Raw genomic sequence first — 14,640 nt, forward strand, 5'->3', positions numbered from 1 at the left:
TATGATTTACTGAGATTGCTATAATCTTGTAATCACATGCGGAACCTTGGTTAACCGGGTTAGTGAATTCTTCCCTACTGAGCAGGAAACTTCAGTTAACTGGGAACCTTTAGTCTTGGGAAGACTTGAAATGAATTACAGAAACATTTAAAAGAATTAAAGCCATAGTATTAATATTTTGTATTCAAAAGGAATCTAATATTTGTTTTTTTGTTATTTTTAAAATTTGTTGTGTATTTGTAACATTTAAGAGAACTTGACAGTCACACTATTAATAAACTTATTAGATGAATAAGAATATCAATTAATAGTTAGGGAGGTTATATTTGTTAAGTCAGGCTATTGAAATATTTTAAAAAGATGGAGACTATATTAAATTTATTAATGCAGTTCAACATGTTTGAAGCTATTTACTTATTCAAGAGTGTATGTGGGATCAAACATAATTCAAAGAACTCTTAAAAGTTCCTGTTAAAACTTGCTAGACTTATAAATAGGAAAATAATATCTGCAGGCTGAACTTAAAGGTCAAATAAAGAAGCAGGTTTTTGAATTTGTAGCTGTCCTAGATTGGACTAATTTCAGTAAACAAGTATTTAAATAATTATTCTCCATGTACAAAATTCACTCTTAAGGTTACCAAAAAACTCAGATCAACACAGAGGAAGAGTTTTGGAAGGCTAGTTGCTAGGTGAATAAATTCTTTCTACGCAAGAGAGAGCTGGGTTTAATGACTTGTATAAGGTTCTTCTGTCGTTATCTGCATCCCCCTTTGAAACTCATCCATAAACATGAGACTATCCTTGGAAATGTCACTAAGCAAGATAATTAAAATAGGCCAAATAATATCCTTGATAGCTGTTTCTTCTCTCCACACATGGAAGTTTTCTGCATCATGCTTATATATTCTCCACCTGTCAGAGTAATTTTTCAGGCTCTCTCTGCTGTATATATAGGCATCCTTACTTTTCCAGAAGCAATAATACAGTACAATCCTGCTAGGTAATGGGCACATGAGTCCCTTTTCTAGAAGATTAGGAGGTTCCCTGAACCTGTCCTGTTCGTTGGGGTTCTCACCATTCGCTATGTACTCCTCTGTGCCTTCATCTCCTGGTGTCTCCCAGCTGTGTCATTTGCTTGTGGAAATCCTAATCACCCACTTGACACCTGTCATCTGAGTGAGAGGCTATGGCCTTCCTATTAACCCTTGACTTTACTCCTAAGTTACTGTTCTTTGAGAGAGGACAGTGCTGGCTTCTCAGGAACAAGGCAGGACTGTAAAGAATAAAGCATTCATTTTTTTAAATCAATAGACATTGTGCTAGTTCAGAATTTCCTAAACTGTTTTGGTTCGTGGTATCATTAGTGTCTTAAAAATTTTTTCCACCACACCTCTGGGCCAAAAGAAATACCTCGTAGTTCCGTTTATTAAGTTATAAGGTTCAGACACCTTAATAAGTATGTATGTTTTAACAACCATGTAGCTATTTGTAAAGCAAATATATATACATAAAGAAAAAGTAATACTTAGTTTGATTCTTGAATAAACACATTCTTGAATAAAAACAATATATACACATAAAGGAAAAGTAATATTTAGTTTGATTCCTGAATAAACATATTCTTGAATAAAACAGTGTATACGCATAAAGGGAAAGTAATATTTAGTTTCATTCTTGAATACACTGGGATGTGTGTCCCTCTTGGGCATTGTCCAACTTCACCAACCTTGGAGTGCCTGGACACTGCCACTCTCATTTCCTCTTCCGCATTGATTTTCATGTGGTAGTTGCTTTTCATTGTGGCAACTGCTGAAAGCCCAGCTTTGCAAAGACAGGAATGTCACTGAGAGGAATGTAGCATGATCTAATGACACTGTGAATTTCCTCGAGGTAGCAGCAGTGTCCGACAGATGCTGCTGTGCTGTCCTTGAGAATTTAAAATTTTATTGGGTCTCCTGAGTTCTCTGGGGCACCCAGGGCACCTCAGAGCACAGTTTGGGAACTGCAGTGCAAGGTGAAGGAGGATGAAAGAGACATATTCCATGTAAGGAGCCCAACAATAGTGTATTATATAGATATGTTGTCCCCTAGGTGTTCCATAAGGCAATCAAGACGCAGTGGACGTGTTTTTTTTGTCTGTTTAGAATCTGAATCCTGGATCTACATTTAGGAAATCTGTACTATATGGTTCTTGGGTGGCAGAGCTCATCTTCCACTATAGAACCTGAATAGGCCTGAAGCCTAGTTTCCAACCTCCCATGAGCAAAACCTTTGTTCTTAGACTTGAAAATCAGACCCAAGTGTCTCAGATTTCAAGTCAGAAACTATCGAGGCAAAGGGTCAGGAACACTGGGGAGATCTCTCTGGCTGTGTGGCATTAGTGTGTACACTGGTAACCAAGGCAGCGGGAGAGCCAGTGTCAATGCTGGCAGTGGGGACAGTCTTGGCAGTGGCCCTGATATGTGGTTGTGTCCTTGCTGGACTGGTTTTGTGGCATGATTTTGCCTGTGGTTTTGGTGGTGTAGCCTCTCTTTTTATTTGCTCATTCTGAACATAGTTCTCTAGTCTTCCTGAGGATGTGGACAACTGGATATCCTTCCAATAAATTTCTTTCTCTGTTTAAATCAACCCAACTACTCTTAAAGGTGGGACAAATAAAAAGGAATATGACCACAGATACCAGAAGAGAGGCAAGATTACAGAGAGCATATTGCACTGACTTCACCAGATGGAATGAGAATCTGAGGAAATACAGCTCTTCCTTGACTTACAAGGGGGTTACATCCTGATAAATCCATCATAAGTTGAAAATATCACAAGTCGAAAATGCATTTAATACACCTAACCTACCGAATATCATAGCTTAGATTAGCCTAACTTAAATGTGCTCAGAACACTTACATTAGCCTACAGTTGAGCCAAGTCATCTAACAGAAATCCTATTTTACAATAAAGTGTTGAATATCTCATATAATTTATTGAATACTGTACTCAAAGTGAAAAACAGAATGGTTGTCTGGGTACAGAATGGGTGTAAGTGTATTGGTTGTTTATCCTAATGATCGTGTAGCTGAGTGGGAGCTGTGGCTTGCTGCCGCTGCCCAGTATCATGAGAAAGGATTGTACTGCATAGCACGAGCCTGAGACAAGATCAAAATTCAAAATGTGACATACAATTTCTGCTGAATGCATATCACCTTTATGTCATCGTAAAGTTGAGCCATCGTAAGTTGGGGACCATCTACATTGAGTTGTGCCTTCTGAAAGCTCTGGATAATAAAAAATAACCTTCGGAGAACCAGCCCTCAAAGGCTGAAAAAGCTACATACGAGGAGGGTTTAGATAATGTGGACAGATTTGAGAGAGGGGAAGACTTGGAAATTTAACAAAAAAATGCATCAAGCCCTATTAGGTGGGTTTCAAAATGATGTATTTGTGGTCAATAGGGAAGTTTGTCATTAGAGATTTTGCTCAGAAAACGTGCAGACTTTCAGGAAAGGTAGGACAATGCATGCTGAAGGGGAGTTAGCCAGGACAACAATAAATTGAAATCAGATCTGAGATAAATGTTAGGCTGATGAGAGGCGGGATTTTAGGTAGAGTTATCCAAGTAGGGGAAGTAAGGATGGAAAAGATTTGTTTGGATGATGGATGCTTTTGGCAAACCCAGAAATCATTCACCTTATATTTCTCACTGGTAGACACTCCATAAGGCCAAATATAGAGGAGTGTAATAGGAAACTGAATATCTGGCTCAGAAAATAGAGGAAAAGGGAAGCAGAGTCTACCTGCATCCACTGAAGAAGCAGTTGAAGTGTTTGAAACTCAGGTGGGCCTGCCTGAAAGGGGAAAGGAACAGTGTCAGGAAATGGAGTCCTAGAAGCATATCCGTGACTGAAGAAAAACTTGTAGCAGAAAGAATCGTTCTGCTATTTTGAAGTCACACAGGTTCCTCAGGATGAAGAAGCAGGTTTAGAGGTACACCCAGCAGAAGACATGAGTCTTTTCTTGCTTCAATAGCCTAGAATAGGACATGCATTTTTAGCCTATGAACTTTCTGTAAAATAAACTGAGTCCATATTTTTGAAATTCACGGGTTGTTTGGCTTCCATGAGATGAAGCAATTTCAGATGTGACTCATTTTATCCCTTGATAAGTGAAATCATGATGTCATGTACACATGCCATTGCTAGGTACACAGGATCCTGGGACTTCCATTCTCTTAGGAAAGCTCTGTGGTGGGAGTATTTGGCACAAGAGCCTCTCAAATATTAGGCAACATTGTAATTTATATTACTTCTTCAAAAATAATTACTGATTATTGCAATGCTCTTAAAGGCACATGAATATCCTTAATGTGAAATCTCACATCATTTCTCAAAACTCAGTTTAAAAACAATTGCCTAAGTTGTTTTAATTATGCTTTAGTGTTCTATCCACCCATCTTGTTGACCTACATGCTTTATGTAAACTGTCCCATCTGTATTCTTTTCAATCAAGTCTTTGTGCACCAACCCTTTCTCTCTATTATAGGAAGAAGGTAGTTTCATCCAGAAGAGGAGACTCTTACCTTGTTGGAATACTAGGGGACTATAGTGCTTTTATACTGTTGAAATTGTGAGACAGACAAATTGAGTTGTGAGACAATTGGTTGTGAGTTTGGATCAAGATTCAATTATTGGACTAGTTTTCCTTCCAGAATGTCAAAGACAGAGAAGGAAACCAGCAGATTGGGAAGGAGCCCTTGGAAGTTAAAGAAAGATGCCACGGGTCAACCAACACATAGGAGTCTTCTCTGGGTACTTGACACAAAACGTTTCAGAGAATCATCCTTATCCCTTTAGCCAATGGACAGGGGCAGACCCCTTCACGTCTGATAACAACCTGCATTTCCAACATTATATCCTACCGTTTCCTCCCACATATCCTAAGCAACCACCCTACAGAGTTTCACATGATTCTCTTTCTACTTCAGGACCTTTTGTGACTTTGTCCTTTGCTCCTGCTCCTGTTTCTTTAACAACATCCTTAGTCCTCTTTCTCTTTAGTGCCGAGTTCTTTGCTCTGTCATTTGTGCTCTCACAGCACTTGCTTCATAACTCTGTAAAAGCTTAGGGTCTGCTTTATTGTGCTATTTCTGTTTCTGTCTTTCATCTTCACCACATGCTGAGATTCTTAAGGGCAAGGTCTGTTGCTTAGTCATCTTTATTCCTGCCACATTGCAGGGATCCTCAAAACGCTCTCAAAATGTCAGTTGCATCCTATACATTACTGTATGTATGGTCAAACTCATTGCCCAGAATGTTTTAAGCTTGAATGCATATGTTGTCTTGATTTTCACTTCTATAGCAACGCCTTGTGTGACACAGTCACTTAAATTTGCTGGACATTTTGTTTCATCTATTAAAAGTTGCATTTTTCTAGATGGCGTCTAAGATGCCTTCTAGTCTTACATCTTTTGTTTGTAATCCAGGCCTTTAAGTGTGACCTTGGGCAAGTTACTTAACCTCTTTGTTGAATGAAGAAAATACTTCCAAATTCACAGAGTGGTTGTGAGGATTAAATAAGATAACATCTGGAATGGATTGAGATTGGTTCAGTAAATAAATGCTTATTGAGCGTCTGCTGACGTTCCAGAAACTGTGCTAGGTATTGAGGCTACGGAGATGACTAAGACAGTATCTCAACTCTGGGGGAAGTTACAATCTGGAAGCCTTGCCTGGTACATAATACGGATTTAGTAACTGTGCATTCCCTTCCTCCTTTCACTCCTTGGTCTGTCAGTTATGTAATGCTGGGATTTGGAATGGAGTGGAGACAGCTTTCCATTTTCCTTTTATTTCCCGCATAATATTTATAAACACAGCGGTGAACCTTACCTCAAGAACTAAACTAAAGCTCATGTCATTTCTTTTTTTTTTTTCCTTTTGTGAGGAGATCAGCCCTGTGCTAACATCTGCCAATCTTCCTCTTTTTGTTGCTGAGGAAGACTCGCCCTGGGCTAACATCCCTGCCCATCTTCCTCCACTTTATATGGGACACCGCCACAGCATGGCTTGCCAAGCAGTGCGTCAGTGCGCACCCGGGATCCGAACCGGCGAACCCTGAGCAGCTGCAGCAGAGGGTGTGCGCTTAACCGCTTGTGCCACCAGGCCAGTCCCACTCATGTCATTTCTTAATGGTGAAAGGGATGACATAGTTTGGAAAGAACAAGCCCAGACAAGAACAGCCCTAGATCAGATGGGAGTTGTGTGCTCTCAGAAGAAGAATGTGGTGGGAGTAACTGGCCCAATGTTCTCTCAGCCTGGGAACAGCGTTTAAAATTTCCGTATCTTATAAAGAAAAAAATCATTTGTTTCATTAGCAGAGGAACAAAGTAAACACAGTGACTCATTTTCCTAATGCAGCAGTTTTATATATGTGTTACAGACAATAAAACAATTGCTTAAGAAGGTTATGGCGTTATTTTCAAAACAAGCCACTCATTGGGTTTGGCCTCCAGAAAAACTGCCTACACATTTAAAAAATGTACACTGGCCAATCAGTTTTGACACTTCTGTCCTGCCCTATTGGTTTGCTTCACTTCACCTCATTTCACACCATGTCTCTACGTCAATCATCTACATATGTCTAAAGTTGGGGCTGCACGACACCAGACTCCTTGCTGAAAATGAGCAATCCAACGATTTATTCCCAAAGACATACCTAACTACTTACAATTTTTAAAACACCAAGATAAGAAAGTCAGAAAATGCTGGACTTTTCTTTTAAAATATCAACTATTTGGCTGTTGTTGTGGGGTTTGGCTAAGTGTTAATATAGTGAGTTATATCAATGATGAATGAGCGACAATTGACTATCAAAGTAGGGGAAGGAATTCTTCAGGAAATTCTTCTTGAAAGAGGAAAAAGAATCTTCAAAAGCATATAGATAAAAAGGAGTGTTCATGGATGTGGAGAATGTATTTGGAATGCAAGGTGGGCAATGAAGCTGGTACATTGACTTTGCCTGCTTGTAAATAGTCTTTTATGCAGTTCTACGGAATTGGGACATTGTTCTGTGTGTGGGAGCCGCTGAATGTTTTTAAGCAGAATAGTGAATGGCTTGTATTTGCCTTGGCATTTGGTGGGTCTGCCCACCTGTCTCTATGCCCACATTGCCTCTGTGCCTGCTACAAGAGTCTGTATGGACTTCTAGACTTCCAGACCCAAGTACCGTTCTTGGTCTCCACCTTCAGCATGTAAGACGTAGAAGCAACGTGACATTTAGGAGCGTAGCTGAAGGACAATCTCTGTAGTCTTCGTGGAAAGAGCATAAGGACTGTTCTGGAGCCTCAGCAAGAGACCACAAGGTTGCTGCAGTTTTATAAGAGAGAATGACCTTCTCTAGCTTGTATCTCCATTTGCAATTGTGAAGATTATGTTCCCACGCGAATGTTATGAATTGAGTAGTGTGTCAAGTGACACCAAGGCAAACTTGATTCTTTAATAGAAAGTCAAAACTTTGTTTATTCTGAGAATTGAAGTCATTATTTGTTACCCATTCCAGACTGACCACATTAAGGGAAGAAGCTGAGGAAATGTCACAGATGCAGGTGAGAGATGGAGGTTATGGTGGACTCCCCAACAGCTGCTCCCATTCTATTGAGAAGCAACAGTGTAATATGGGGAGTTGACCTCAGCTCCAGAGTTGGGCATGTCTTGTCTTAAGTAAGGCTATTTTCTTCTGGTGATTGGTTTAGAAATTGGTATGTGACCTAATTGTATTCAATGAGACGCAAGAAGAGATTTCCTGGAGGCGTTTTGGAAAGTTCTGTCCTCCTTTTGAAAATGCAGTCTCTCTATCTCCTGCTGAATGTGAGCAGGGAGCACATAGCTAGGATTGCTACTGGAAGCCATCTCAAGACTTCAAAGTTAACTCAGGTTAAAGCTCTGGGCTAAGAATAAAGACAGAAAGAACCAAGGTCTTGATGTCACGGTTGAACCACCCTTGAAACCCATCCCACCTCTGGTCTTCTGGTTACAATAATTAAAACATTTCGGGCCGGCCCTGTGGCTTGGTGGTTAAGTGCGTGCGCTGCAATGCTGGTGGCCCCGGGTTCGGATCCTGGGTGTGCATCGAGGCACCGCTTCTCCCTCCATCCTGAGGCCGAGTCCCACATACAGCAGCTGGAAGGATGTGCAGCTATGACATACAACTATCTACTGGGGCTTTGGGGGGAAAAAATAAAATAAATAAAATCTTTAAAAAAAAAAAAAAACATTTCTTTTTTGTTTTTTGAAACTAAGAGATATTAATAATTTTTATTAATAAAGAAACAATGCAGAGCACAAATAATACAAGTCATGAGCTATATGCTAGGGGGTGAATATTTTAAATATCATTTCATTTTATAACAGGAGGCCTGTTCACAACAGTAGTTCACACAAGAGATGATGAAGAAGTTAAACCAACTAAAGAGACATAGTTTTCAAAAGAGGCATGTAGAGAACTCAGTTGATTTGGTGTGGGAGGTAAGTGAGAAGGAAGGACCCATGACGACTCCAAGGTAAAACATTTCTTTAAACTAAAATAATTTAAATATGTTTTTGCACTCCTTTTCTACCTCATTGTGTTGTATCACCCCTCCTTTTAGAACCATACATCTCAGCTCTGCTGCTTTCTTTCACTCTCATTCCCAATTGTTCTACACTCATTTAGGAGACTGACACCTGATATGTATCTTCTCTATTCAAATCCGGCCATCATCTTGGGTAACTTCAATATCCTGGGAATGTTGTGTGCAGCATCCTTTCTTCAGAGACAGTGAACTCCTACCCATGTGACCGCTACCTCCATTCCTCCCGAGCTCTCATTTCCAAAGTCACATTATCCTAAAATCTGCTATCCCGTTTTCTGATTGCAAAGCCCTATCGCTGTCACCTCCCCACCTGTCCAGCTTCCATCCTGCCAGCTAAACCTGTTTTTCCACCTCATCATACCCTCTCGGCTCTGGCTCCTTCCTGGTTTTCCATTCGTTCAGTTCCTTCCTAGTTTCACTCCCCTCCCTGGACTAGCCCATAACCTATGTTTCCGCATTCCTCTAACCCTCTTATCAACACTCTCACTTCTCTCTCCCCTTCGGCCTTCTACTAATTTTCTATAGTCCTTAGCTTTTGAGTGGTCTGACCATTATTTTTACAGCTAGCACTTCTGGGCATGGTGTTGCTGGAGAAAAAGCACATAGTTAGACAGAATCCATTTAAGTTTGTTATTTTCAATTTCATCTGGACCTAAGTACCATTCAGTGTTCTTTATATTCATACTTTTCCCTGATATTGACCATCCAAAACTTTTATCTGCTCTTCAAACCCCTATCCATTCTCTCACTCCTTCATTCTCAGCAGATGTCCTTCCTTCCTGCTTCACATAGAAAACAGAAGCCACTAATAAACAAATGAGACTGCATCAAACTAAAAACCTTCTTCACAGCAAACGAAACCATCAACAAAGGAAAAAGACAACCTAACAATTGGGAGAAGATATTTGCAAATCGTATATCTGATAAGGGGTTAATATCCATAATATATAAAGAACTCATACAACTCAACAACAAAAAAACAAACAACCTGATCAAAAAATGGGCAAAGGATCTGAACAGACATTTTTCCAAAGAAGATATACAGATGGCCAACAGGCACATGAAAAGATGTTTAACAACTCTAATTATTAGGGAAATGCAAATCAAAATTACAAGAAGATATCGCCTCATGCCCATCAGAATGGCTATTATTAAAAAGAGAAGAAAAAAACAAGTGTTGGAGAGGATGTGGAGAAAAGGGAACCCTCATACACTGCCAGTGGGAATGTAAATTGCTGCAGCCACTATGGAAAACAATATGGAAATTTCTCAAAAAATTAAAAATAAACTACCGTACGATCCAGCTATTCCACTTCTAGGTATTTATCCAAAGAACACAAAAACACTAATTCGAAAAGATATTTGCACCCCTGTGTTCACTGCCGCATTATTCACAATAGCCAAAACTTGGAAAGAACCTAAGTGCCCACTGATGGATGAATGGATAAAGAAGATGTGGTGTATATATACAACAGAATACTACTCAGCAATAAAAAAAAGATGAAATCTTGCCATTTTGTGACAACGTTGATAGACCTTGAGGGTATTACGCTCAGCGAAATAAGTCAGACAGAGAAAGCCAAATACTACATGATTTCACTCATATGTGGAAGATAAAAACAACAACAGGGCCAGCCTTGGTGGTCTAGTGGTTAAGTTCAGTGCACTCTGCTTTTGTGGCCCCGGGTCAGTTCTCAGGTGCAGACCTACACTGCTCTGTTAGCAGCCATGCTGTGCTGGTGGCCCACGTACCAAAAAAAAAAAACATAGAGGAAGATTGGCATGGATGTTAGCTCAGGGTGAATCTTCCTCAGCAAAAAAAAAAAAAAAAAAAAAAACCAAACAACAACAACAAGTACAACAACAAACAAACACATAGACACAGAGATTAGATTGGTGATTACCAGACGGGAAAGGGGGAAGGCTAAAGGAGTAAAAGGGCACGTGTGTACAGTGACAGATGGCAATTAGTCTTTGATGGGTGGTGAACATGATGTAGTCTACACAGAAATTGAAATATAATGATGTACACTTGAAATTTATAGAATATTATAAACCAATGTTACCACAATAAAGATAATAAAGTAGAAAATAGAAGCCACTAATATAACTGACTGCACATATACTTATCTCTAACCTTGCTGCCTCGTTCCCCATCTTTCCAAGTTCTGTTTCTGTCCTAAGGAAGAAGTACCTCCCTACTTAGTGGAGAAAGACCCTTCCATGGATCTTCTTGACTTATTAAGTTTTGCCAGCTCTAGAGTTCTCACCAATGATTAGTCAGATGCACATGTGTTCCCCATGTTCACAGCCTCCCAGGCCCTGCTTTCTCTGGGTCTCTTCCCATGGAGACTGGCATACGCAGGCTTAGCCCTGGCAGGTTCAATAGCAGCCATTTTCTGTGATGTGCTTTACCAGAGCAGGGGGTCCATGAGGACCCCAGCCTCACTAGCTGATGGCAAGGGAATTAGCCGAGCTGTTGAAGGGTTAGTACTCAGCTGCGTGGGGAGACCCCAGTCTGCCCGCTGACCTTTATTTTCCCTTCCCTCTCTGTGGCTGAACTTTTACCCCAGGCTCCTCTTTAGCTCCCTGATCCCCACTGAGATTAGAATTTCTGCATGACTTTGCCTGCTTAGCTGGTGTCATCAGTTAGGTTGCCTTTTATTGCAAAACTGCTTTTGTAGTAATCTTAAGCAAAAAGAAATGTTGTCACAAGGATGTCGAGCGCTCCAAGTATCAGTGGGAGACTGCAGGAGAAGCTTGACGAAAGGACGAGAGGCGAGGCAGCTTCAAAAGGTCAGGAGGAAGGCAGCACAACAGACGTCTGGCTAGGAAGCTGTGGCTTTGCTACAGACACCGTCACTATTACTATCGCTGTGAACAGATTCTAACTGTCCTGTTTTCTTTGTGTTATTTATTCAGAATTCAAAGTCCTGAACGAGAGCATCAGACGGGGTGACACTTGCCTGTGTCATGACAGCCAGGGTAGGAGTGAAGATGATGGCAGGGAGGGAAGGATTGGTTTCCTTCGTGTTCCGTAGTGGGAGGTGGGATTATTCTAATCTAATCGGGACTATTCTAGTAGCTCCCTATTTGGCTTTCCAATATCCTTGCACATCCTTCTCCCGTACTTACAGTTATGAAAAAGATGTTCCTGCTTAATGTCGTACCTGAAAATGAACTCATCCTTTCCCTAATGGGACAAGAATCCAGGTTTGTTTCACTTGGTTACAAATTCAGTGGCTCAATTTTTCACTTCACTTACCTGAAAAGGGAAAGGCTGCCATTTTGTTTATAGCGCAGGTAGCAACATTTTAAAATGGTAGTGCCTCCGTTGCCTCTGAAAATGAACTGAAGGAATTTAGGACCATTACTTTAGAAGCACTATGGTAAATAAGCAGCATATTTACTTCATAATATGATAAAGAACCTCTGACCTAGTTTCCAACTAATTTTCCTCTTTTTATTTCACCAGGCTTTTTGCCTATAGAAAAAGAGGCATAGCTGGGAGTTCAATGTTGAGGTAAGACCATTTCCTCGATTAAACTGTGGGATAACCCAAGGATGACTAAGTTTCTGTGAATATAAGGAATGAAGTACAAGGCCACCAACACACACACACCAGTTCTCTCCATTTCCTCCACTATTGACTTCCTTTGTGCTGACAGTTCCTAATCTACTCTTCAATGTGAAACCTAAATAGCACAATCACGGTATGAAAAACACCAGGAGAGGATAAAATATTTCAGAGAAACTTTCTAAATGGTAAATGTGAATGCCTGCCCTTTTCCCCCTCTGCTTCTAGCAAAGGGGCTGGGAACCCCTGGAAATGTTGTTAGAACTAGTTATTTTCTTCACATCCTATCATCACCATTAAATCACATGGGATTGGGTTGGTAGTTTGTTTCCTTTCTGTTACAATCTGGCAAGCTCCAGTTAAATGCCTTTAATTAAATGCACATTTCTCTAGACTGTTCAGACTCTAGACCAGGACAGCAATAAAGATTACGCATCCCCACTTGCTGGAATTTTCTCTATCATCTTGGTTATCAGTGTTGAAAGACAAAGCCAAATGTTCTTAACAGAAGTGCTCAACAGGCTTCTTGGGGCTTTAGGAATAGAAATCACTTCCTTTTATTAGCTGTTACTCTCAAGTAGACCTCCATGGATACAAAATCTTGTTTCCCTAGTCTTTCATGTAGAATAATGTGCTCCATACCATTTCATAAATATTCAAGATTTACTGATTAGAATGATCATAAAGTTTTATTAGTGTATCAGTTATTTATATTAACATCATACGTTAGTAATTCTGCAATTCAAATTGTTTTGTGTCTTATTTATTGGCATTGCTGTGTTGGAGTTTTCACAGTTTGCACCCCCTTTAGTAGATGCAACAGCCATGGAAATGTGCTGCTCAGATCTCCTGCTGTGGGGAGTGTAACGGGTGGAGAGCCCCAGCTGCTGGCCTCTGAATCTATCATTGCATTTCCCCAGAGGACTCACTTCCCACAGCTGCTCTCAGCCCATGACTGAGCATGGCAGGCACGCTAAGGCAGGTCAATCCTGCAAGAAGCAGGTTTCCTCTGCAGGGCGAGTTTGGCTTGAGGACTCCCCATAGGCCTGGCTGAAGCATCTTAGAATGGTCCTGCCGCCTGAGACTCTACTGATCCAATACTTCTTCATTTCCTCTCTCCTTCACACAGACCTGCATTGTGGTCTGGAGGCTTGCCTCACCTCCTTAACTCTCCCCATTTCTTCTCTAACAGGCGTTTCAAATACATGTCTTGCATGTTTAATCCCATCTTGGTGTCTACTTTTCGAGGACTGGAACTAATGCAAGTGATACTGATAGTTTTTCAAGAAAGCGGTGGTGTCATAACGTTGACGCCACTGGTAAACTACCTACCTACCTTCATGTCATATGAGATAATGAAATCTCTTTGTTATTTTTTCATTAAACATTTGTGTTGTGAATTATAACATGCATATAGGAATGTAGAGAAAATAAAATTGTACAGTGTAATGAATTATCACTAAGTGAATGCTCATGAAGCCACCAGCCAGGTCATGAAATAGGACATTTCTAGAATGTAGAAGGTCCCTAAATGCTACCTCCTAAACATTACTCCCTCTCTCCCACAGGAAGTAAACTACTAACTCTTATGGTAACATCCTCCTTCTGTTTGCCTATCTCGGCAAGATTTTTCCTGTGATTTTGGTTGGTTGGATAATTTTTCTTGATTCACTTTTGCATAAGCCAGGAAGCTCTCTGTGGTTCTGATTAGTATTTGGGGGCTTGATTCTGCTCTCCCACGCCTCACCCCCTTCAGCCACACCCTCTCTTCCCTCATGGATATTAAAACCACAGCCCTAGATTCTGAGGGCAGTTTTTTTTTTTTTAAATTTTACTTATTTATTTATTTCTCCCCCAAAGTAGATAGTTGTATGTCATAGCTGCACATCCTTCTAGTTGCTGTAGATAGTTGTATGTCATAGCTGCACATCCTTCTAGTTGCTGTAGATAGTTGTGTGTCATAGCTGCACATCCTTCTAGTTGCTGTATGTGGGACGCGGCCTCAGCATGGCCGGAGAAGCGGTTCCTCGGTGTGCGCCCGGGGTCCAAACCCGGGCCGCCAGCAGCAGAGCGCGCGCACTTAACTGCTAAGCCACAGGGCCAGACTGAGGGTAGTTTTTATTTTTGGCTTCTGGAAATAGCTATTTTCTTCTTTGGGTAAGAGCTATTTAAAACAAATTAATTATATTTTGTCCACCATTTCTATGTATTTGTATCCATGTTTGTTTCCATCTATGTCAGATCATCTGTCTTGTTTCCAGATACCTGGGTAGGATCCTGTAGCATTGACTACTACTTGCTGAGTAATTGCTGCACATTCAGTATACATTCAATATTACTCCTATTCTATTAGCTTCATTCAACTTTTTCAATTATCTGTCTTACCTCATCTCCCCTGAGTAGTCAATGAACTCCTTGAGGGAATTTACCATGTTTTGTTC

General features: G+C 40.5%; 1 long non-coding RNA gene across 3 annotated transcripts in view; it reads right to left on the reverse strand.

Annotated features, from left to right (window-relative positions):
* Positions 1–14,640, reverse strand: part of LOC147913457 (uncharacterized) — a 134,743-nt gene that overhangs the window by 38,697 nt on the left and 81,406 nt on the right. The window contains exon 6 of one of the 3 annotated variants that reach the window (XR_015548729.1): positions 11,167–11,973. The exons of the other annotated variants lie outside the window; for them this stretch is intronic. This is a non-coding gene — a long non-coding RNA (uncharacterized LOC147913457). Of the gene's footprint in view, positions 1–11,166; positions 11,974–14,640 lie in introns of those variants that run through there. 3 annotated transcript variants of the gene reach the window in all.

The sequence above is a fragment of the Ceratotherium simum genome, chromosome 27 (assembly GCF_057802395.1).
Source record: "Ceratotherium simum simum isolate JZ-2026a chromosome 27, ASM5780239v1, whole genome shotgun sequence".
NCBI lineage: Eukaryota > Metazoa > Chordata > Mammalia > Perissodactyla > Rhinocerotidae > Ceratotherium > Ceratotherium simum.